The sequence below is a fragment of the Sabethes cyaneus genome, chromosome 2 (assembly GCF_943734655.1).
Source record: "Sabethes cyaneus chromosome 2, idSabCyanKW18_F2, whole genome shotgun sequence".
Lineage (NCBI taxonomy): Eukaryota > Metazoa > Arthropoda > Insecta > Diptera > Culicidae > Sabethes > Sabethes cyaneus.
The window spans coordinates 235,597,325-235,623,237 of record NC_071354.1 but is presented as its reverse complement, the minus strand read 5'-3'; the positions used below and the strand labels follow the sequence as shown (position 1 = coordinate 235,623,237).

At 39.6% G+C, this 25,913-nt stretch overlaps 1 protein-coding gene across 2 annotated transcripts in view; it reads left to right on the top strand.

Annotated features, from left to right (window-relative positions):
- Positions 1 to 25,913, top strand: part of LOC128735044 (uncharacterized) — a 291,676-nt gene that overhangs the window by 166,109 nt on the left and 99,654 nt on the right. For both annotated transcript variants that reach the window (XM_053829511.1, XM_053829510.1), the window contains one exon: positions 100 to 283. The gene's annotated coding sequence lies outside the window, so the exon portion shown is untranslated. The remainder of the gene's footprint in view (positions 1 to 99; positions 284 to 25,913) is intronic.

Below are 25,913 nucleotides of genomic sequence, written 5' to 3'. Positions count from 1 at the left end.
TGGCCAGTTTTTTCTGCACAGTACTTGAAAGCATAATAAAAATCAACAAACATATTTTCATAACGTCTTCTCTCGTATTTTTTTCTCGCCCCCTACCAGATTGGATGATTTCAGTTTCGTTTAACTGACCGTCGCGGATCGGATTGGATCGGAACGGAACGGACCGGGAGGGAAACGCAAAAGGGTCGCCCCATCGCATCGTCGCGAACGGAGACACTCAGGAGACAGCATCCACAGCATCCACCGGCAAGCAGCAGCAGCGGGGAACGTTGTTGAACCGAAGGTGAGAAATTCATTGCTTTTCACCGGCGGGAGGTAGCATAAAAAGTCATTTGGCAGCTCGTTTGTACTGTTTTGGGCTAATTGCGGTAAGCGTCGAAAGTTTGCTCATTTTCGTCGGTTTTTTTTTTGTGTTTTTGCTGTTCGAGCAAACCCGGCTGAGAGACGACGGTTCATGGTTGTTTTGTTAATTTTTGCATTCCATCACCACCTACCTACTGGTCTGTCTGTCAAATCGGTTAACTTGAGATATTTCACAAAGTACCTATTGGAGGAGACCTTCCGAGTCAAGTGTTTGAACTTCTACTTAGTCGGTCGGGCGGTTTACGACTTCAATAAATTTAAGTCATGTCATTATTATTATTTTGTGTCTATTATATATTTATAGTTGGTAGTTTCAGATAAATTCTGTTTCCAAGAATTCATAGTACTGAGCAAACACGTACAGCAATAGTTAGTGAAACTATAATCTCAAAATTAAAACGATGTAAAAATATAATGCTTTGAACACAAGATATGAAAATTAGAAAACCTCTATTTCATCTTCACTTAGATTTTTATTCCTTTGTTACTGGTTTGTTGTGAGGAATTCTATCGTTGCATTATCATGAAAGACGACAGTATTTTGTATAACCATATTGTAAGCAAGTAACGTTCTCTTTATTTAATTGCAAATTTCAAATCCTTTCAAATCCTTCAAAGCATAATAGTGTTTATACTAGGTTCATTCTATTACGAAATTCACCTTCCTAGTTACACTTACGGCACAGAAGCTGATGCATCGATCGTAGTAAAATAAATTACATGTCAGGGAGACCGAGCCTCAGCCATTGAAAAGTTATTCAAAAGATCCTCATCATGTCATGCGCATAATAGTCAATAATTATTTTATCAATTTATAAAAAAGTCTTAAATCGTGTAATTGTCTTCTTATGTCTTTTCATATGACTGTTGTAGGAACTTTTTTTTGAAATGAGGGACGATCTTGAACATACATTTTTTTCGTTTAACATAATTTTGGAATCCAACATGTTTAACATTCTTGCCGTAAAAGGTTTCATGTATTTGTTGCATGTGGACAAATGCGCAAACATTACTGCTTTAGTAAAATGGGCATAACTTCTACAATTTTCAACCAATTGTTATCATTGACCTGATTTCTTAGTTTTTTATAAAATCCTTAAAATGCATTAATCTTGTCTAATATCTTTGATAAAGTTGAAATTGTGTAAAGTTGAGTTGAAAAAAGTGCGTTCTCTTTTGTTTTGTTGTTACCAAACTCACAAATATCAACAGTACTATTGATCTTACAAAAACGTGAAGTTCAACTAATCGATAGCCAATTTTCTACCCTTCAAAATGAAAAAAAGAGATTAAAAGTTGATGCACTGCAGCTGAAAATATTTGCATTTATCTACATGTATTTTCTTTCTTGAATCACAATTTCAAATTTTGCGTAAAAACTATTCTACTTCAATTCTACATGCAAAATCACCTTCAGCTAACGGAGCTCATGAACGCTGTTAACTAAATTAGCACGCCGGTGCGGTATATGAAAAAAAGGAATTGTTCCGTGTTAATCGAGGCCGAGTTAAGATGTCGAGTCTTTTCAGAGCTCCAAGGGCAGTCAATCCGGGATGTTAGAACGTCTGATATGAAGACAGCTCTAGTTATGTTCCGAGGTGTCTGCAGAGTGTCCTAGTTAATTAATCTGTAGCGCTCTTCATAGCTTGGTAACCGGAGCGGATCGTTCTATGGTAACCTGCGTACCTAATGTGCCACAGTTTATTTTTATACGGGTGAAATCCGCTTCATTCCACTAAATTCTTCATCGTATATGTTTTGAAGGTATTATTCTTGATTTTATTTGAAGGAAATTAGGAATTTTTTGATTTGGTAACTTACTCTTGTCGTTCGTTATTGATCTTTGGTTTTTCATCTTTTATCTTTAATTTTTTAGGTTGTTTGTTATGTATTCTGTCTTGTTGTTTTTTAGTCGCCTGTTACTCGTTTTTCGTTCTTGTTACCCTTTGTGGCTTCATTATTTCACATCAGCGATTTTTTGTCATTTTTATCGTTTTTTGTAGCATTTTCGGTTTCGCTTGCTAGCGCCTTGTTTTCGTCATTTGTAGTTTATCTTCTTTTTATGACTCTTTCTGCAATTGTTTATAGTCTTTTTGTCGCTTTTTGGCATTTTCCGACTTCTTTTTTGTCAGTTTTCATCTTTTATCATTGCCGTTTCGCTTACTTGTCATCACTTTTTCGTCATCTCTCCGTCTTCTTTTCGCAGTTTTTTCACCATGCCCTTTCATCATATTTCTGTTGGCTGTTCTATTATCAGCTTCTGCTGATCTGTTTTCCATTCTTTTTTCTTCCTATTTGTCGTCTTTTCATAGTATTTTTACCATCTCTTCATTATGTTTTCATCATCTGTTCGTCGTTTTTTGACTTCTGTTTTTGACTGTTTTATGGTCTTTTTGTTGTTTTTTCATCGTATTTTTATGTTATTTCCTTAGTATTTTTGCCACCATTCGGCGCTTTTCCGTCAACTTTCCATTGTGTTTTCACCACCTTTTTATCGCCTTTTCGTTATCTTTTCATCACATTTTTGTCGTTGTCTTTCCTTCGTATTTTAGCCATCCTTTCACGGTCTTTTTGTTATGTTTTCTAAAGGCTTAAACAATGTGGCAAATCGAGCGAGAAACCAGACATGTCTGCTCTCACGCAAGAGAGTATGAGAAGCATAGCATTCAACGCTTACGCCGCTCACGCAAGCGTACAACAAACAGTCACCGTTGCTGTGTGCAGACATTTTTCTACCTACAAACTCGCGATAGCACAACCTCATATCGTCTTTCTACATAGCTTACCCGCGAGTCAAATAACTCGTAAGAAAACAGCTGCCCGTGAGGGCAAATAGCGCACTGGGATACAGATTTTGCATTACTTTTTCTTTTCTTCTTCATCTTCGCCCACGGTTCTACTCACGGGCGGGAGTGCGTGCTCTTGCGAATAGTCGCTATCAGCATCTCGGGCTGCAATGACGAACAAAAGCGACGACCGTAGCAGTTAGCTAAATACACACTCGCAAAAACTCGTCGCAATGCATGAATAAATAAGAGTGAGAGTCCGAAAAGGATGCTTATACCGACGTGTTTGTTAGAATGAGAATGCGTGTGTGGGAAAACAAGGATTCCAACTAAATGGTTATAAGGATCAATATTATTCGCATTGCTAACCAGACACAAAACTCATATTTACCAGATAACGAACTTTGAAAAAGAGTACCGAGTGAGAGCCATAACGGAGGTGAAGACCGTCAGGACAAAGTGAAGAAAAAATGATAAAATGTTAGTTTAGCCTCATGAAGTCAGTCAATTCACAAGAAAGTACCTTGACCGCTCCTAATTCCGCGCATTAGTCGTTATATATGTATTTTTCAACATTGTGCATAACTATGATCATTGTGTTATTTTTTATATAAATGTCTGTTGAATATTACGCCATAAAGTGAGCGATAAGTGAAATTGAAAATATTTTATACCTTGCCGGCACCATATTTAAGAAAGTGTCTAATTCTGGACAGTTGCAGATTTTACTTACATATAAACAAAATTATAGCTATTTTAACAATTTAACCATTAACAATTTTAACAATTTGTATTACTAAAATGGTTTTATTAGTTAGTATGTTGTCAAAATGTAAGTCAAATCAGAACTGTTCAGAATTAGGCACTGTCTTGAATATGGCGTTGACACGGTATGACAGAAAACATCGCCGTTTGCACCAACGCTAAGACTGACCTTCTAGAAAATTAACAAATTTATGATAGAAATTCTTTGCAATGATCAAATTACCCCGCATAATTAGAAAGAATAATTAGTTTTAGTCATGTTTTAAATAATAGAGTGATTGTATTCAGTGCTTTCCTTAGAAAAATGCGATGCAGTATTGCGCAGATTTAGGCACAGATTTTTTATTCATGTTCCAAATTATGCGCACGTATCCTGCAAAGAAAAGGCGAAAGAATACGCAACCTTGTCCAAATAGCTGAGGAATACAGGCATGAAAATTCAAGTAAAACCTTTAACTTGCATTGATTGGCATACTGTGCTGCGTCTCGTGGTCCAAATCTACGAGCGCCAATTTATGAAACCATGTCTTCTGATTTGTTTTTTGAATGTCCAACCTCATGGAGCTGTCAAGGAGTGGGGAGGTGGTTTTTATACATATGAAAACACAAATTTTAATATTAGTCTAAAGTGTGTTGTTCAATATGCAAAAAAAACCCGAATCGATTCGCCCTTCCCGTTATTGCGGATAAAATGTTTAAAACGAGTCAATCAAAATGATAATAATAGTCTTGTGCCACCTGAACAGCACAAGAAGGCCGGATCATGGATTTAATTACGGTAATGGCTAATGCCGAATTTTTGGTGTGCTTTCAGCGTATAAAGATATAAAGAACATGACATAAGTATTTATTGTTACTTTTTAGGTGCGCAGTATTAGGAACAAACATGCACAGAATTAGGAACATGGGTAAGAAACTGCGCAGAATTAGGCACCGTTGATAAGTTTACAAAACGAAAAATTGTTGGTCGACTTTTAATACCTATATTTTTTACCAGATATTATAGATCGTAGCTCTACACGTTGCTACTGTTAACGTTGTTAATACAAATCTAGAATACTTATAATAGCGGAAGAATCATAAAAATGTGGTACAATGTGTCCCCCTTAAGAACAAATGGATATATCTCAAAAGAGCTTACCAAGATTAACGTTACAACTACGAATACATGTTCGTTTTTGAGCTGAAAATTAATAACAACTGTTAACTTCCTTTAATATTGTAGAATAAAAACAGCGTCTAAAATTTGGGTTTCTCGTCTATGCGGACAATATGCCCCAGCTGCAATATATTATGTTCCACGTTGTGTTTGGAGTATTTTTGCAATTGATATGCCTGGTCTATTTTGTAGAAAGTTAAACTCTCTTAGATACTGTCAAAATGTTGCGTTTTCATATAAAATAAACCTAGTTTTGGTCTCCTGTGATAACTTTTCTTTACTACATGGGGCATATTATACTGCACCTTGAATTTAGACGTTCCCAGCATTTTTATTCTACAAAACTAACTGAGGATAATAGTGGCAATAGACTGTTACTTATATCTATTTATCTGTATTTATAGCCACATCTGCAATGGGGCATATTGCACCATCGCAAGCGGGGCATATTGGCCGGATTCGACACGTCGGGAAAAATATAAAATAATTAAGTAAATTAAGCGTTTCTCACCGGTTTTTCGCATGAGATAATGTTTTAGAACTTTACTTCACTCAATCGAATCGCACCAACAGGATATTTTAAGATTTTATCCCCAAAAAAGGCTTACGGACACGACGCAAAAAAATACATCGGAAGCTGTTAGAAAACATATTTATTTTTCTTTTGAGTTGACAGCTAGTCACAACTGTCAAACTTACATAGTAGGCTGGTTTCATCGAATTGTAAGGTTTCTAGTTAGTTTTGCATTTTAATTTATGCTAGTTTAGGAATCAACGAACTGGGGCGTATTGCCCAGTTGGGGCACTTTTTACACATTATTCCTACGTTCACGGTAGTAAAACAAAGGTATAGTTGATAGTAAGTATCTCCAGGGGAAGACAAAGGTGACAAGGTGAAAGAGCGAAAAAAATAGAATTTGGGAGGGTCATCGAAGCAACACTGGTTCGTTCCTTTTTATCAAGCTGGGATATCCGCGGACTGAACCGAACTACAGTGAGAGCCAATCATAACCGAAATTGACCCCAACATTTCCCCCAGAATCTCTAAGTCGCAGATGTTATGTAACCTTCAAACCACAGCGGACTGGTTAAAAGGAAGCTCTGTAAAAGGAACCTTGTGAGCTGTGACCATTATTTGATTCTTTGGGTCAAAATTGATACCTCATACATGATCTTCCCTAGAATCGATAGAAAAGCGCTGGCGCTGAAAGGAAATAGGTTAATCTAACTGGTTTTGCTAACGGGACGACGACTGGCAAAGTACTGCACGTGACGTTGTTCATACGGATAAGTGTTAGCTGCGGTTCTCAGCGCGGGTTTTCGCGTTTAGGTTCTGTTCCTTTGAAATAGTAATTCTAGAAGTAAGTAATGAAGCAAAGCTGCTGATAGTAGGCCGTATAAATGAGAGTTTTCTTTACTTCTCCCATAAGATTTACACGGAAAAACCTAAGCAAACTGTTTTTATCCATACGGCCTAGTATTGCCAGAGCGAGACAAGTCGTGAAGGAGAAAGAGAGGAAAAATTAGATTGGGAATGTTGCAAGGTGAAGAAACTTCTTGCTTTGCTCTTTGGGGTAAATCTTGAAAAGTAGAGGGCCAACAAGAGGGTATACCTATACATTATTGGAGAAGTTCACCTAGCTCTTGGCAAGTTGATAGAAGGATCTACCATATCGATAAAAGGAGAAGAAAGAAAATGAAGATTGACTGTAGACTCTCCTAAGAAAACAAGTAACAGAAGACGCAACTGAATGGAATGAAACACTAAGCGCCGTCTTACTTGTAATGGTACTGAAAAACTTTATGGATCCAGCAGTAAGTACGACTACAACAAAGTACGTACGCTTTGGCTGATAAACGGCTGAATAATGGGAACTATCAGTGCCTTGTGCACCTGTAGGCATTCGGACTGGACCTGTAGGCATTCGGAAATTCGGACTGGAACAATCGGAATAGACCCACGCGACGACGGCGGACAATGATACCAACCGTGAGATACGGAGGCGTATTATCAGCGGAAGTCGTGCTTGCTATAGGCTACTTCACAAGCAATTGCTGTCGAGCAGACTAAGCCACCGTACAAAGTGTACTCTGTACAAGACGCTTGTTAGACCGGTTGTTCTCTACTCTGAAACATGGACAATGCTTGAGGAGGACCTGCGAGTGCTCGGAGTTTTCGAAAGACGAGTACTAAGAACGATCGTCGGCGGCGTACAGGAGAAGGAAGCATGGAGGCGTAGGGTAAGCCATGAACTCGCACTGCTCTATGGTGAACCCAGAATCCAAAAGGTGACACGGTCGTCACCTAGGTGACTCGACTCACCGTGGCGAGTCACGGTGAGTGACAATTGTCGTATTGAGTCATGTGACTCGCAAAAAAGGGTGATTCACATTGTGTTTCCACAAATTTCCACAAAATTTCACAAATTTGGCTGGTTCTTATGAAATGAACAACAAAACCACTGTTTCTCCGTTAGTAGTTAATTTGGTTGAAGAAATACAGGATGCGTGACGAATTTTTGCAGTAAATTTCAAATAGTAATTTCTCATGCTTGTGCAACAATATTCAAATATACTGAATGGCTGAATAGCTTATACTATTGGGTGTCAGATGTAAACAAACAGTGTTGAGTAAACTGAAAGATGTCGAAACAAGAAAACAATTGGTCAGCCCTTCGCGTTCTATTACGCGCCGGAGCAAGCGTAAAGGAGATAGTTCGGTCGGTAAAAGTGTCGGAAAGAACAGTGTACTATATAAAGAAGGCTTGGGAAAGTGATAAGCAATCCTACACACTTACCCGGAAGGCATACAAGTGCCGTTCCATTACCGCCAAACGGAACAGAGTCAAAAAAGTGGAAAGAATTGTTTAAAAAATCCAGTGAGGCCAATAAGGTCCATGGATCGGAAAATCGGGTGTTCGTACTTCCCAATCCGGCGAGCCAAACACCTTGGTTATAGCTCGTATGCGCTACGCAGCGGTCAACTTATGAATGCTGCGACCAAATCACGGCGATTGGAGAAAGCTAAAAAACTTCTGAGTAGGTTGAAGCATCCTCATCATAATGATTCCGTCATCTTTTTCTCTGATGAAAAAAACTTTAATCAGGATCAAAAGGTGAATCGACCCGAACCAGGGATGGTTTGATCACTTTGACTCAATTTTGATTCATGTGACAGTACCGTCTTAACAGGACTAAATATGACAAAGTTACATATGGGACATTTGTAGAACATGTTATTATCTATATTTTTGCTGAATGAAGTTATGCTGTATCTTTTGTAGCTACAGCGCTACAATGCTAGTTATTAGTGACTAAATGAACGTTCATTTAGTCACTGATGAATTACTAGCGTTGTAGCACCGTAACTACAAAAGATACAGCAAAACTTTGTTCAGAAAAATGGTAGATTAGAACTAGTTCTACAAATGTCCCATAAGTAACATTGTCATATTTGGCTCGGCTGAGACGGTACCGTCAAATGAATCAAAATTGAGTCAAAGTGATCGAACCATCCCTGACCCGAACAGCCCATGTATACCTGAAGGTTCTGAAGGATGTGCCCTTGGATGAAAGAGGTTGCTGCTGGCCGTCATTTCGTCTTCCAACAAGACGAAGCACCTGCTCATAAAGCCAATAAAACACAAAAATGACTTGCTGAAAATGTTCCGAAGCTTTTGGAGCAGGAAATTTGACCCCCTAGCAGTCTCGAACTGAGAAATCAACGATAACGCAATGCACACTATATGGCTTCAGTAAGAGCAATGCACTGGTATTCATACCCTCCGCCAATAGCGTATAGAACTCCAGCACCAAAAAGAGGTAGGGTTTTTTCTAATTCCCGTCGTAATAAGTAATGCCATTCTAATTTTCATCATTCGTTGCATGGATTTAATGAACACTCCAAAAGTTCTTGTGCTGATCAATGTTTACGAAGCTAACGCGCATGTATTTGTGTAGGACGGCATGACAAATGTTATTCTACAAAATTTCTGCTGGTGAGGCAAGTTTTCCTGGCTGTAGAATAACGACAATTACCCTTATTCTGCGAGGCGAGTGACGTGACTATGTTGCAGTCACCGCGAATCAGGTGACAATTGTCACCTAGGTGACTCGCCTTGTCACTTAGGTGACAAGGGTTTCTTACCTAGGTGACACAAGTGTCACTTAGGTGACTCGACTCGCCGTGGCGAGTCACCCAAGTGACAATTGTCGTATTGAGTCATGTGACTCGCAGAATAAGGGTGATTGTCTTCTTCGTCTCACGAAAAAAAGTTGGAAATCTGACTGGTAGGACTTCTTCAATGATAAAAAGCATTTAAATAGATCTCAGCTCACTTTGATTGATCGCGTATGATAGACAACTAACTAAAATATTAGGAAATAAATAGTTTTGCATTGTGTGTCATAAAAATGCTGATATTTTTAATAATTTGTGTTGGATAGGACGGGAATAGGCAATTACGACGATGTAGCAACATACCCTATCAGCATTGAGAGCATACAGTTTAAATTTCAACCATAATCCAGAAAACAGACGTATTGCTCATTATCTGAAGCAAAGAATATGAGGTTCATTACTACACTTTTGGATTAACAAGATTATTTTGCATTTACCTGAAGGACGACAAACGGGTACACTTGGAAAGAAGAGCAACAGCAATCATTAAACATTGTTAAGAAAACTTACCTCTGAGTAGTTCAAGTTCACCTTCTTCTTAACAAATTGATAGAAGGGTCAACTGTTTCAATCGAAGGAGAAGAAAAGATCTTTCAAACAATCGAAAGCTTTGTTGCACAGGCGTTACAGGACAACAGAAGACGCACAGAAATGGAACGAAACCTTAGGCGCCCGCTTGCTTGCAATCAATGGTCAGAAAAATTTTTAGTATTCTACACCAGTCATTTGCCCTTATTCTGCGAGTCACGTGACTCAATACGACAATTGTCACTCGCCGTGACTCGCCACGGCGAGTCGAGTCACCTAGGTGACAGCCGAGTCACCTAGGTAAGAAACCCCTGTCACCTAAGTGACAGACCGTGTCACCTAGGTGACAAAGCGAGTCACCTAGGTGACAAATGTCACCTGATTCGCGGTGACTCCAAATAGTCACGTCACTCGCCTCGCAGAATAAGGGTGATTATGACCAGTCATCATGGCCAGTCATCATGACCAGTAAAATTGAGTTTGGAAGGAACTATTCACATCCGGACGCCAAACGTAAATCAGGGTGTCGACTCAAATCCAAAAATAAAATTCCCTGACTTTCCCTGATTTTCCCTGATGCTTCAAATATTTTTCCCTGACCCTCAAAACTCGAATATCAAGCTTATTTGGGCGATTTCTGGCTTAAGTTTTTAACCCTTTAGCATGGCTTATGCGAGCTGCTGAAAACTAAAGCTAGATTTCTTCATGTTTTAAGAACACATATCAAAGATTCTTAACCTATTTCTTACCAGCGTTTCGAAAACACCCTCTTCTATCGAGTCTAGGGACAGTTATGTTTGAGGTATCAACTTGAATCCAAAGAAACAAAGATTGAGAAATAATCTAATCGCCCTGTTTTTGCACAAAGCTTAGATGTTACATACAAAAAAATTACAGCCGTGTAAACATAACAAATCTTGCTAATTTTCAGTCAGCTCAAACTAGTAACTTTGCCGCTGGAAGGTGGACACATGTCTGCGAGTTTTCAGTTAAACTAAAACAAAACTTTCCTGGAAGTTCCAGCTTGTTATCTTTGCTACAAAAAGTATGGGGTCAAGGAGATGATTCCCCAAAGATTTTTGGTACAAAAATGTGCGTTTTTCTGGTTTCGAGGTACGGCAAAACTTTAGCTAGATATATTATTAGAAAAAGTCCAAATGGCAAATATGTTAACCCTCAATGGAGGACAGTTAAGACTAAAGCTGTGTGTCATGATTTCGGATTGCAACTATCGAGGCTTGAAAGCAGCATTGACTCGAAGGTAGTTCGGTGGCCGACCGTTCGGTCCGATGACCGTATATGGGTGTTGAGAATTAAGGCAAATTCTTCAACTACAGCTTAATCAACGTATAATCACCAACAAATCATAAATTCGATGGTACTAGGGACGAATTGAACCGCCCAGTTAGCTTCGAGGTGCGATGCTGATCTAACAAGCCAGTTGTGTTCGAATCTCGGCTAGCCGGTTTTTGTTAGACAGAATCAGTAGGATCGTTGCACTGACCCCGTAATTTTCCTGTACTCTAACAGCCGGCTGCGAAGTCTGTCGGTAAAGAAGGATAATGTCTAGTGACGGTTAATGCTCAAGACTTTGCTTTGCTTTGCTAGGGACGAATTCTATGACAGGTTCGAAAGGATTTATGGGTGCGCACGACTTGAAAATTCAAGCTCCCAGATCGATCGTGTTTAACGGTCAATACTTTTTGGAAGTCACAATATACAGTCTTTTCTTAGCGACTTTGACCGCTATCTCGTCGTAAGATCCACGTAAGGTTATCGAAATCGGCAAAGGCTCGCACTGAGAGGATCTTGCATTTCAACACCTAGCGGTTTACGGCATATGACGTTGCAGTGGAGTACACCAGAAAGCTTGATCAACGAATCGCAGAACAGCAGGACGAAAGAGAATAAGACGTAAGTAGGCTGTGGAGGATCCGCCATGGCGCCAACAACTACGAGGGAAGTGATAGACACGACGTGGGGAAGACAATCACCCTTATTCTGCGAGTCACGTGACTCAATACGACAATTGTCACTCGCCGTGACTCGCCACGGCGAATTGAGTGCTGTCACCTAGGTGACAACCGTGTCACCTAGGCGACAATTGTCACCTCATTCGCGATGACTCCAAATTAGTTACGTCACTCGCCTCGCAGAATAAGGGTGAGTGTAACAGCTTGTTTGATGTCGAATGCAGAAAATGACAGATGAGAAGAACCAGGCCAAGAGTCGCATGCTCACTGCGGATCACGTCAGAACAGAGAAACATGTAAGCTTTCTGCGTATTACGTAACCAGCTGAACCAGTCCCGAAGGTTGCCAACTCACATAAACGCAAATTCGACAGAACGTTAATGCTCCCGGTAACCCTTAACGGACATGAATCATGGACACTGAAGGAAGATGATCAATGCTTGGGGCTTCTGAGTGTAAAATTCTGCAATTGGTGAAAACGCTGTAGATCGCGTGTAAATAACAGTCTGTATCCCGCTTTGTGCTCTTGATGTCTGCACCGTTAAGTACGTGAGGCCTGCCATTGCCGATTTCGAGCACTACAGCGAGTGAAGTCTGACAATTGTACGGCGCAAAACAAATAAAAAATTTACGGCAAACTGAAAGATAATCGAATCGCCACTAGACATGTAACAAGTTTTAATTCAACCGATCAATCTGCGTATATTTTACACGAAAATTGATTTGATTCCAAAGTTGATCAACAATATTGCCGGGCAAACAAAATTTCCCTGATTGAATTTCGAAATTCCCTGATATTCCCTGATTTCCCTGATCCCAAAATGAATTCCCTGATATTCCCTGATTTTCCAGGTTTTTCCAGGAAATCGACACCCTGTAAATGTATGACGTTTAGTTTTCGTAAAGCAGCTCGGTCGACGATACTGATGTCCCGTTCGTAAACAAAGTAGTAAACTAAGCTGACCGCAGGATTGGAACAGTTCACGATTTTCGCTGATAGATAGATGCAACGATAGACGACCGATCAACGATCGACCGATAGATCGGAAAACACCTGGGACGGTGTCCCGGGTCTGGAATTCATTCAAGGAAATCTAGACGACTCACAATCAGTAGTGGAAAACCGAAATCTGCTGACCTGATGAAGACCTGGGAGGTGTTGAATCGATTTCGTTGATGAACGACGAAACTTACAGCAAGGCGGACACAAGGTAGGTAGTTGCCGGGGTAAGAGTTTCACATTGCCACATCACGGTTGGACGTTTTGAGGAAGTAAGGAAGAAGAGGGTGGACTAATTCGCGTCGATTGAAGTTTTGGGACACTATAAAGGCCAGATTTCGTAAACAACTAGTTCTAGATTAAACGTCCTTTTTAAAACGATTGAAAATTAACATAAAATTGTTTTGACAACAAAAATACCTTTAATTTAATTTTAATACCTATTTAAATTTTTGTGCTAAGGTAGATCGTATTGCTCACACCAGGAGCGAAATTCACTCAAGCTTTACAGTTACTGCAGGAATTTTTTGCATTTTAACGTTTACCACTAACTACGAGCAAGTCTTCTCGAGTAACGTTGCCAACTCGTAATTTTTCATATCAATAAAATAAAGTTCAGTACCGGTCAGGTCAGGTTACGGTGCAATATGCCGGGCCATCCATGCCAGGCCATTACTCCGAGAAGCTCTCCAGTTTACGAGCCGCCCCGTGACCCAAGAGCCATCACGAATTCACATTCCTCGCCTGAGCTAGTGACTTGTTTTAGTGCTTGGGGTTTTTTTTCACAGCCCCACAAACCAAACCGTCTCAGGCGGACAGACGTCATACACGTGCACCCTTTGCTGTTTTACTTTTGCCATTTTTTGGGGCAATTCACTCACGCTCCATCCCTTGGCATGGCAGTCAGTCAGTCAGCCAGTCGTTGTGCTAAGAGCGAGCATCACCGAAGCAATAAAAATAAAAATCATCATCATCATCATCGTTGTCTTCATCATTGCATAATTCTTCGTTTCCTTCAGACCCCCGGCTGCTGCTGCCTACTCTGCTGCCTCTGCTGCTGTCGGCCTCCCGCCGCGGATGGGCCCTTCGTGATTCATTTTCTTTCTTCATCTGCAGGCAGCCCTGGGCTGTGTGTTGTTTGCAAAAGCTCACGTGTTCTTACGAAACACGCCGGCCGTAACCGCGACCCATGGAGAAAGAAAGAGCGGATCGTTTGATGCTCTTTCTTGCCGCGCCGGTCGTCGGTCGTCGCGGCGTGAATCACTTCTTTGGGTCTGTGGGTTACTACGCGATGACAGCGGCCACGGCCGCTGCCGCTGCCGCCTTGAGCTTTGTTGCTGCTGCTGCAACCGAGAATCGCGGCGGTGAGCTCGGGATTACGATGCCAACGAATGTGACGGTAGTGACGGGTGGATGAACGGACAGGCGACGACGGACGACAACGGTAGATTTAACCTGTCATGATTGCCCATTCTAAATGCGCCATGTCCCCACCCCACCAACGAAACGTCGCATCACCAGGAGAGTAGCGACCGGGATGCGGATACCGTAAAAGGGTCATCCATCAAAGCCCACATCAGCAACAGCAGCAGCATCAGCAGCAGCAGGGTGTCGCGAGTCGCCTCCCTGTCTAAGCACAGTTAGTACCAGGAATTTCGTTCGTTCGTTCTATGTTGCAGTTATTTCATTGGACAAAAAGGTGTGAATTTCTCTCGTGGAATGGGAAAATGTATGTTGGCCAACGAACGTTGAAAGTTGAAATTGACTTTTGCGGTGAGCGACATTGTAAGTAGTAACTGTTACATTGTCTGGGCTCGAGCTCGAGATGATATGTTCTACTTTGTTGTGCTCAATCAAGGAAGTTTCTTCAACGGACCGTTTTTTTCTTCAAATGAACCGTATCGCATTATGGAGAAAGTGTCAATAGGGAAATAATTGTTCCCACGCTTCTTAACACTGAATAAGATGGGTCACTGCCTAGATATTTAAGTCATTTGTTGGTAATTACAAACGGTTCTATCGTCCGCTTTAAAAGATCTTGCGATTAGATTCACCCAAATAACAAATTGCATTTGACATGCAACCTTTTGGCGTAAGACTATGTAGGGTTTTTTGGATCTCTTTTCCGACATTTTTTCTGACTCTAATTCTAGCCCTTAATAAGATTTTTTCTGCACTTTCTATTGGATTTTTTTCTGGATTGTTTCTTGTATTTTCTGCCCATTTCTAGCCTATTATCTGGCTTTCTTTTTGCCTGTTTTTAAATCCTATTCTAGCCTTTTTGAGCCTCCCGTCTGGTCTTTCTTGACTTCCCCTCTCTTTCGGTGTTTTTCGGGCGTTTTTTCAGTCATCTTTCTGGTACTTTTTCTAATCTTCTGGCTTTATGCTGGCTTTTCACTAACTGACTCACCTTTGTTCTGGCGTCCAGTTTATTCCGAACTTCTTCATGACCTTCTTTCTGGCCTCTTTTCGTGTATTTTTTAACGTTTTTTTGCGGTCTTTATTTTGGCATGTTCTCTGGCCATCTTTTTGTAGACTGTTTCTGGGCATTGCGGCCTTCTTTACGGTTTTCTATGTAGCCTTTTGTAGTTCTTTCTGATCTTCTTTCTGACTGTTTTTATTGCCTTTATTTTGAACTTTTTCTGGTTTATATTCCAACTTTTACTACTTTCACTTTTACTTTTTCTGATTTTTTTCTGGGCCTTTTTCTTACTTTTCTGGTTTTTTCTAGCCTTTTTGGTCTGTTTTTTAATTTTTTACTGCCCTTTTTGGGTCTCCTTTCTGGTTTTCCTTCAGACCTTCTTTCTGATCTCCATTTGGCGGCCTTATTTAGCTTTTTTCAGTCTTATTGTATTTTTGTCGACCTTCTTTCTTTCTTCTTTTGGAACTATTTCTGACCTTTTTTCTGATCTTAACAAACAAATTAAATTTTTCGTGTCAACGTAAGAGCCACAATCACTAGGCAAAATCGCCGACGAGATACAACACTTAGGTATAACTCTTACAAAATGTCAAAAATAAAACAAATTATTTTCAACTTACACGTCGACCGGTTTCAGGCATCGTATGCCTATCTTCAAGACGAGAGCCGATGATCTTACTCTGACATTGTTCTAATCATTTTTTCTAGTATTTTTTGCTTTCCGTTTTCGAATAGCATTTCTGGACTTTTTTCTTTCCTTTTTCTTGACTTTTTTCTTTCCTTTTTCTGGACTTTTTCTTAACCTTTCTCTAGACCGATTTTGGCCTTTTAAGTCTTTTGTTTTACCATCTTTTTGGCCTTTTTCAAATTTTTTTGTGGTATTTTTTGGGCCTCCTATCTAGTCTTCTTCATAGCTTTTTTGCCTAACTTCGCGCTCTTCTTTAGCCTTCTCTTTCCAGCATTATTCGCTTTTATTTATAACCTTTTTACTATGCGATTTTTCGGGATAAATTCCGGTCTTCTTCTCTGGCCTTTTTTCAAACCTTTGTATTGCTCCTTTTCGGTTCTTTTTGTGGCTTCTTAGAATGATTATTTACTTATTTGTTTTGGCATTTTCTTATGGTCTTTTTCGTGCCTACATTGAACAGTTTTTCGTTTTTTTTTCTAACCTTTTTACTGGGCTTCTTTTTGGTCTTTTTTCAAATCGATGTCTTGCCATTTTTGGCCTATTTCTGGTCCTTTATTTCTGTCCTTCCTTCTGGTCTTCTTCTTGCCCTCCATTCTTGGCTTCCCTCATCAGGCCTTATTCGCGGTTTTTTCGCGCCGGTCTTCAACCTTTTTGCGAACCCTTTTTCCGATTGTTTTCTCGCCCTTGCCCTTCTTTTGGCTTTCTCTAGCCTGTTCGTTGGCCATCTTTTTTGTATCTTTTTTTAAATCCTTTACTGGCCTTAGGCCTTCTTTTTAGTTTTCCTTCGGGCCTTTGGTCTGACCTTCATTTGGCGGCTTTATTTAGCCTTCTTTCAGGGCTTCTTTTTGTCTTTTTTCTAGCCTTTTTGGATCTTTTTGGACTTCTTTCCGGTTTTTTTTTCTAGAACTTTTTCTGACCTTCTTTCTGATCATTTTTTCTTGTGTTTTTTCTGACCATTTTGTTTAGCGTTTTCACGTGTATTTTCAGGACTTTTTTCTTTCCTTTTTTAGGCTTTTTTCTGGCCTTTCTCAAACCTATTTTAGCCCGTTAAGTCTTTTTATTGGGTTTTTCAAAAAATGTTGTGGTCATTTTGGGCCACTTACCTACACTCAAGTACTTTTTTTACACGGTTTGTTTTTTCGATTATTTAGAACGGGGAAACTTAGAGACCCTTCGTTTATTTCTCAATACATATCGGAGGGGCCGACATTCGTCATGTAGTTTGTAAATGCTCCCTAAGTTGCACCGTCCTTGAGTAATCGAAAAAAACAAACCGTGTAAAAAAAGAGTTGAGTGTAGTGGCTTTTTTTCTTCCGACGTTTCTTTGGTCTTTTTCTGGCATTTTTTGCTTTGATATCTAGCCTTTTTTGTATGCTTTTTTCTGGACAAGATTCTGGTCTTCTTGCTTGCCATTTTTTCTAACTTTTTTTTTGCCCATTTTCGGTTCTTTTTGTGGTTTCTTTGTATCATGATTTTTGTGGCCCATTGTAGCTAATTTCTTGTCTGTTTTAGTATTTTCTTGCCTTCCCTCTGATCTGTTTTTCGTGCCTTTGTCAAACACTTTTCCGTTCATTTTTTAACCTTTTTGAAGGCCTTCCTTCAAAAAATTTTTTTTGGCTTTTTTGCGCCTGTGTTCGACCATTTTGGTGACAATTTTTCAGATAGTTTCCTGGCCCTTTTCTTTGGTCATACTGTTGGTCCTTTTTCTGATCCCCTTTGGGCCTCCTTTTGGTCTTCTTTCGAGATTTCTTTTTGACTTTCATTTAATGCCTTTCTTTAGCCTTCTGTTTGGCCTTCTTTTTGATCTTTTTCTAGTCTTTTTGGATCTTTTTCGGCCTTCATTCTGACTTTGACCTGATATTTTTCTGATCATTTTTTCTGTTGTTATTTCTGTCATTTTTACTTGTCGTTTTCAGTTATTTTTCAAGATCTTTTTCTTTCCTTTTTCTGGATTTATTTTGCCAGGCCTATTTTGACCTTTTACGTCGTCTTTCTTGCCTTCTTTTTGGTCTTTTTCAAAAAAAGTTTTAGCCTTATTTGTGGCATTTTCGTTTTTATTTCTAACTTGTGTTTTTTTATCGACTGGATTCAATTGTAACTGTTAATATTCGGCAGGGCAGTCTTCGGAAATTTATCAAGACTGAAGTTTGATGCTTTCCCGACGTTTCGACACTTTGTTGGTGTCTTTTTCAAGGGGTAGTTCAAAGCAGGAAAAAGTTTTGAATTTTTTTTAAATATTCCAACTCATGTACCAACTATTACCCTCCATGACCATAATATGTACAATCCTAAGAACAGAACAAAAGACTAAATGATATTACCCCTTGAAAAAGATACCAACAAAGTGTCGAAACGTCGGGAAACGACGTAAAAGGTCTTGATAAATTTCTCCGAAGACTGCCCTGCCGAATATTAATAGTTTTATTTCTAACCTTTTTTGGTTTTTTTAGTTCACTTTTTGTTGCTTTTTTACAGGCCTTCTTTTCGTTCCTCTTTTTTCAAATCTGTTTCTCGCCATTTTTAACCTCTTTCTGTTCTTTTTTCTGGCCTTCCTTCAGGTTTTCTTCTTGCCCTACATTCTCGCCTTCCTTCAGACTTACTTAATGTTTTTTTTTCGCGCGTGGCTTCAACTTCTTGTTAACCTTTTTCCAGATTTTTTCCTGATCTTTTTCATGCTTTGCTGGATTTTTTTAGCCTTTTCTTTGTTCAACTTTTTGGTTTTTATTTTCACATCCTTTACTTTTTAGACCTCCTTTTTTTGTATGGGCTTATCACTTTGACCACCACCACCTTAGACCTCCTTACTAGTCTTCCTTTTGGTCTTCTTTCTGGACTTCATTTGGCGCCTTTATTTAGCCTTCTATTTGACTTTTTTTGAATCGTTTTCGGCCTTCTTTCCGGTCTTCTTTCTGGAACTTTTACATGACCTTTTTCTGGCTTAATCCCGACATGTTTCTGATAATTTTTTCTGGCATTTTTTTTCTGGAGTTTTTTCTGGCATTTTTTCCTGTTGTTTCAGATAATTTATCAGGACTTCTTTTCTCCAGTTTCTAGATTTTTTTCGGGCCTTTTTCAGGCCTATTTTAACCTTTTAAGTCTTTTTTCTGACCTCTTTTGAGTTTATCTTTGGACCACTTATCTAGTATTCTTCATAGCTTTTTGCCTATCTTCGCACTTTTCTTTAACCTTCTTTCAGGCAGTTTTTGCTTTTATTTCTGGCCTTTTTTATGCCTTTTCTGGCATAGATTCTGATTCTGATCTTCTCGCTGGCCTTTTTAAACCTCTTTTGCCCCTTTTCGGTTCTTTTAGTGGCTTCTTTATATGATTATTTTTGTGACCCATTTCTAGCTTATTCCTTGTCTGTTTCAGCAATTTCTTCCCTTCCTTCTGGTGTTTATTTCTTGCCTTCTTCATACACTTTTCCGTTGATTTTCTATCTATTTGGCAAGATTTCTGTTTAATGACATTTTTTGGTATTTTTGTGGCCTACTTCTGGCTTTTATTTTTGCGTGCACCCTTTTTGACCGTCCTCGGGCTTTGTCCTTGACATTTTTGTCACCCTCTACTTGGCTTTGTTTCTGATCTTCTTTCTGTTCTTGATTATGACTTTCTATCATGCTCGCTTTTTGATCTGCTTCCAGGCCTTTCTGGGTTTTTTGAGCCTTCTTTTTTGTCTTCCTTCGGACTTTCTTCCTGACCTTCTTTTTGATTTTTTTCCTGACTTTTTTCTGCAACTTTTTCTGACCTTCTCTCTGACTTAACCCTGACACTTTTTTACTGGCATTTTTGCTTACCGTTTTCAGACATCTTTTCAGGACTTTCTGGACTTTCTCAGGTCTTCCTTTTGACCTTTTTCCAAAATGTTTGTAGCCATTGGTGGGCCTCTTATCTAGTCTTCTTCATGGCTTTTTTTATCCATTTTCACGCTTTTCTTTACCCTTCTTGGTGGCATTTTTTGCTTTTATTTCTAGCTTTGTTTCCATGCTTTTTTTACCAAGCCTCTGATTTTGTTGTTGCTTTTTTGCCCCTTTTCGGTTCTTCTTGCTTTTAGCATTTTATTGCTTTCCTTCCGATCTTTTTTTCGTGCCTTCTTCGTACAGTTTTCCATTTATTTTCTACCCTTTTTCCTGGTCTCCTTTTTGGTCTTTTCTCAAATATATTTCTCGCCATTTTTGGCATCTCTCTGGTCTTCCTTCTTGCCTTACATTCTTTAGTAACCTTCCTTCAGACCTTCTTTATGGTTTCGCGCTGTCTTCAACCTTCTTGCTGACCTTTTTCCAGATTATTTTCTAGTATTTTTCTGGCTTTTTTTGCTGTCCATTTTTGCTAGCCTTTTTCTGCCCTTTTTTGACCGTTCCTTGAAGTTCTTTATATGAATATTTCTGTGATCCTTTTCTAGTCTCTTTTATTGGCACTTATTGGTATTTTTCTTGGCTTCTTCTAGCATTCTTTTTTGCGTGTGCTCCTTTGGACCGTCCTCTAGCTTTATCCGTTCCAGGCGAGGCAAATGACAAGGAAAATTTTAATTTGCTGTCACTCGCGTTTCATTCGGGTTTGGTCGAGTCGAATCGAATGTAATAAGAGTTTTAAAACGGACTTTTCGCGGCATGTGACTCGATTCGCAGAACATCGAAGTAAATGCGAGTGGCAGTGCAGTGAAATTTAGTTTCTCACGTTACGCGCCTCGCATAATAGATCACTTTCCGTCTCTCATTCTTTTCGTCCCAATATCTTGCTATCTCAATATCTTTTTCTCACAATGCCTTTCTGTACCAATAGTTTTCTGTCCCAATATCTTTCTCTCCCTATGTGTAACAGTTCCAAAGTCTTTCTGTCCCAAGGTCTTTCCCTACAATTGTCGATGTATCCCAATATCTTTCTGTCCCAATAGCTTTCTGTACCAATATCTTTCTCTCCTAATGTCTGTCAGTCCCAAAGTCTTTCTGTCTCAAGGTCTTTCCTTACAATTGTCACTGTGTCCCAACATCTTTTCGGCTCAATATCTTTCTCTTGCAATGCCTTTCTATTCCAAAGTCTCTATTCCAAGGTCATTCCTTCCAATAGTCGATGTGTCCCAATATATTTCTATCTTAATATCTTTCTGTCCCAATATTTTTCTCTCCCTACGTGTATCAGTCTCAAAGTCTTTCCCAATATTTTTCTCTCCCTACGTGTATCAGTCTCAAAGTCTTTCTGTCTCAAGGTCTTTCCCTACAATTGTGGATGTGTCCCAACATCTTTTCGTCTCAATATCTTTCTCTTCCAATGCCTTTTTGTTCCAAAGTCTCTATCTCAAGGTCATTCCTTCCAATTGTTGAGGTGTCCCAATATCTTTCTGTCCCAATATTGATTTTGATTTATTGATTTATTGATTAATTGACTTTTTATTTGTTGTAGACTACGGTGACCCTTTTAAATATCTTTCTCTTTCAATGTCTTTCTGTCCCAATAGCATTCTGTCCCAATATCTTTCTCCCCCAAAGTCTTTCTATCTCTAGGTCTTTCCCTACAATTGTCGATGTATCTCAATATCTTTCTGTCCTAATGGCTTTCTCTTCGAATATATTTTTGTCCCAAATTCATTCTGTCTCAGTAACTTTCTGTCCCAATAACTTTTCGTCTCAATATCTTTCTGTCCCAAAGGCAAAGGGGCCAAATTTTTTATTCTCCCAATTTCATTCTGTCCCAATAACTTTTCATACCAATTTCTTTCTCTCCCAATGTCTTTCTGTCTCAAAGACCTTCCAACACCTTTCTGACACGTTTCTAAGTCCAAATATTTTTCTTTCTCAATATCCTTGTATGTTTCTTAATATCTACGTCTTTAAATCTTATGTTTCCAATTGTCATGAATGTTTATGTTATGTTTTATGTACCCAAAGCCTTTATCTCACAGATTTTTTTTCTTCCCAGAGCCCGGCCCGATGTTTTTACCTCCCGTTTGATTTTGTCTTACTGTCTTTTTATTTTATCTCTCTGTTTGCATGTCTTTTGCCTTTTTATGTGTTTCTGCTTTCACATGCTTATGTCTCATTGTTGCTGTTCTTTTATGTCATAATATATTCACGCTTGACTGAAGTTTTAGGAGCGTCTTCTTAAATTTTCAAAATCAAAATAAGAAGTTTAGCCTAATAATAGCGACTTTGCTTGAAGAACTAAAGTTAACCAGAAGATTGGTATGCTGATATCCTCCACTTGGTTAACCCATCGCCTATAATAAGGCAAAACAGTCCGTGATCCGCTTAGACTGTTTAAAATAGGCTCTCTACCCCACACTAATTTTGCTCCCCGTTCCAAATCCGTAAAATACAACATTCGTACTTTTCAGTGGTTGGAGTCGCCGTCTATAGATGAAGAAGATTCAACTTTACGACGCATATTTATGAGCAAAACATTACTTTTCATAAATTAATAGTAGTAATGAATTGACGATTACCACGCAATCTTAATGACATAAAAAATTAATAGAGATTGAGTCGGCTATTTATGCCACAACCCTGAAGAATAGCGTCTGACAGATCATTTCATTTAATATCCTTATAAAACTGAACTCAATCTTATTATAGCAGACAGAGAAAAAGAGAAAAGGAAAGCGCTCATTAATTTTCCTTAAAGCTATCCAACTAGCGGCAAACAGTTGCATTCTAATTGGAAGATGATTGGTGATCGTTTTTTTTTTGTTGATCCATCAATCGATCGATCGGCCGCTCAATGGGTGGCAATAATCAAAATAATAACAGTTCCATTTGTAACTCTGCTCCAACCTTCTCCCCTCGCAATCTGGCCGATTCGATTTGCGTTTATTCATTCCTGGACGTGGCCATTCAATCGTGGCCATTATTTTCTTTGCCGGTTTTCTCACAGATCCATCCAGGCTGCGCCCGCGGTAGCACCGGCACCAACCTATATTGGAGCAGTAGCTAGGTATGTACCTACATATGTGTACATACTCGAACGTACTTATGTCGGACCCCGAAGAACCACCATCGGCTGGGCGCTACCGACCGCACAGTGCGAACATTTTCACCTTCGCCGGGGCGGTCTGCTGGCGTATGTTTTCAAACGAAAAGTGGGCGCCTTAATGGGACCATTTGATACGTGATCTCGTTAACGTGTGTGCCGAATCGTATGGCCGCTGGTTCCGGGTTTGGTTTTGCAGTCCGAACAGGTAGGCTGTCCTAGTCTAACAATAATCGGGTGCTAGTGAAGTTGGGAATCTTGCTTACAGTCGCAAAATAAAATAATTTTCTAGTAGTGAAATGCCAAAAATGATTAAAAAATAACATTAACAAGATTTAGTACTTCACTTTTGACATTACAGTCTTTAATATGACAGGGGTTTGGTCCAGCTGGTACCGATGGTAGATTTTTTTTATATTTATATTTTTTGCCGTCTTTCACAAGATCAAACCGCGAGTTCTGATTGTATTCTGTTCGTAATTTCGATCCAATAAACCTTCTGCTCTGTACCGTCGTCAGTGCTTTTATTGGATTGAACGCTACTTTTATTTGATTGCTCCAACAAATACGGCCCCCCTGATTACTATCATTATCGTGCAAAATTGCCCACCAGTCTATCTTTCAAATAAATACTCACTTTCGTTCGAGATTGAATGCGATTGAATGTGAATACGTTTATTATTTTTAATGGGCGCCCGCAATCGTCTATAATATGTACGATTCTACTATGAATCGAATAGCCTCTTACTGTAATAGACAAAATCTGCAAAACATTAAAGTTTTCTATTCAAATAATCTCCTATGACCTTAAGTGAATAAAAAATTGTCGGTTACAAATAGCGTAAACGATCGGCTTTATAACTCTAATTTCAGCCAATTATTATATTGGTAAAGAATTTTTTGCTAAATTAAACAATATTCTTTAACTATAACTTTATTCAAGTATCTCTACTCAACATACTTTCAAAATAGAACAGAACTGCATTATTTAAACAAAGCGCTGCTAGTTTAGGTCAAGCACATATATTACAAAACTATAACATGAATAGACGAATCATCTTAATTTTACGTCTGCATGCTTATTGCACATGGAACAAAAGGTTCAAGTTGATGTAATCTACACTGGTTCGAAAGCAGCATTCGATCGTTTTGACCGTATGGCTTTCCCCGTAGTCGCATTATTTCTGTCAGAGAACTTGTTATGTCGCCTGTAGAAATTAATATTCTCGTTGTCAATTGGTTGTCAGTCTATTACAAGTAGAACAAATTGTGTAATCTTTCCAACGTTTCCAACGTTTTTTACACAGTTGAAACGTAGGAAAGGTTACAAAATATGTTCAACTTTCGGTTTTGGGCTTCGCTGTAAACGTCTTAACGGGAAACCTGGTTTCGCAAGAAGATTCACTCACTGCAGTCTTTGTTCGGAAGCGTCTTTCGCGTCTTCAGATGCATTTGTAATCGGCAAAACAGGGAAAAATCTCGCAGCAGACGTGTGTTGATTCTCTGATCACTGAAGAAAAGCATGGTACTACCATCCGCTTCCGAAACTTATGTCCGATATTTTCTCATTCTAGTTGAATCCTGATCGCTGGATGTTGAGCATAAATGACCTTACCTTGCACAATGAAGGGGCTTATGAGCCCAAGTGGGTCGAGAAGAGACACGATTGTCTTAAGAACTTGATGGTTGGTTAGCAGCAGGTACCTGACATTGAAGCATTTTCGCGAAGAAAGTTGTTGAAAAAGAAGTAGTCTTTTTCCGGCTGCCACACTAATCCAAGGATTCGTTTCGTAGGCCCCGATTTCGACAGACCCATCGTTTTATTCTCTGGACTTGCTTGATCAGGACTGTTCCTCCACAAAAAACGCTATGACTGCTTCTCTGGGTCTCTCTGTGATCTCTGGAATGTCAAAGTCTGGGTGGAACATCTCTTTGATGTCACCGCACACCGCATTGTTCTGGTTCCTTGAAGCGCAGCAAGATGGAATGTGTAGAGGTCTGACCCTTTAAGGAGCTTATCGTTGAAGCAGATACCATGGACGCGGAGGGGAAGGTTTGGTTGGGGAGCCGTCTGAAGGTAATTTCACAACCATTGAGATAGTGACCCGCCCAGTTAGCTTCGAGGTACGATGCTGGTCTGACAAGCCAGTCGTCGTATGTTCGAATCTCGGCTAGGCGGTGCTGCTGGTTAGAGTCAGTAGGATTTTTGCACTAGCCCCGTAACTGTCTAATTGTTGTTTATTGTATAAAAATATCAACAGGGCTTTTGGCTCTACTGATACACTTAACCTAAAATGTACGAGCTAGTGCCAGGAATCGAGTTTTCAGTACCTCGCGGCTAACGTTTAAATCGAAGCTAGGTATAAAGCGATTAAAATGGCGTTGCAGACCGGTGATTGTGCTGAAGGTGCTGTAGTTGGTGCGCCGACGCGGTACACGTAAAAATGGACCATTACGTAGGACACGATTTGCGAGTAGACAAGGGCAATCCACTCTAGAGGTCAGCAAATCAGCAACAGCTAATGCTCTGATGCTAATCACATCGCGACGAGTGTTCAAAGGGCGAGATCGATGAGTCTGCAGTCGTTCCAGGGCAATCTCCGAAGAGCGAAACGTATGAATCTGCGCTGCACAGACTCGATTCGGTCAACTCCATTTTGGACACCACACTGGAGCGCAGTACCCAAGATAGGACCGAGCAAGAGCGCAGTAGAGAGCTTTGAAACAGTAGATGTCGTTGAAGTTCTTGGCGATCCGCATGATAAATCCCAGATTCCTGCAGTCCTTGTCGACAATAAATGCGATGTGCTGTTTGAAATCAAGCTTAGAGTCAAGCAGTACTCCCAACTCCTTGACACAGTTCTCGCGGCGTACAGGCACGTCTGATAGCATGTAGTCGAAGACGAGAGGGTTTAATTTCCTGGAGAATGTAATTGTTTCACATTTGTCGGAGTTTAGCAGCATGCGGTTATCTGTGCACCATTTCGCAAAAATTAATAGCTGCTCCTGCAGGAACGCGGCGTCGGACGAACTATCGACTTTAGCATACAGCTTCGGATCGTCGGCAAAAGAGAGTCGCGGGCATTTAA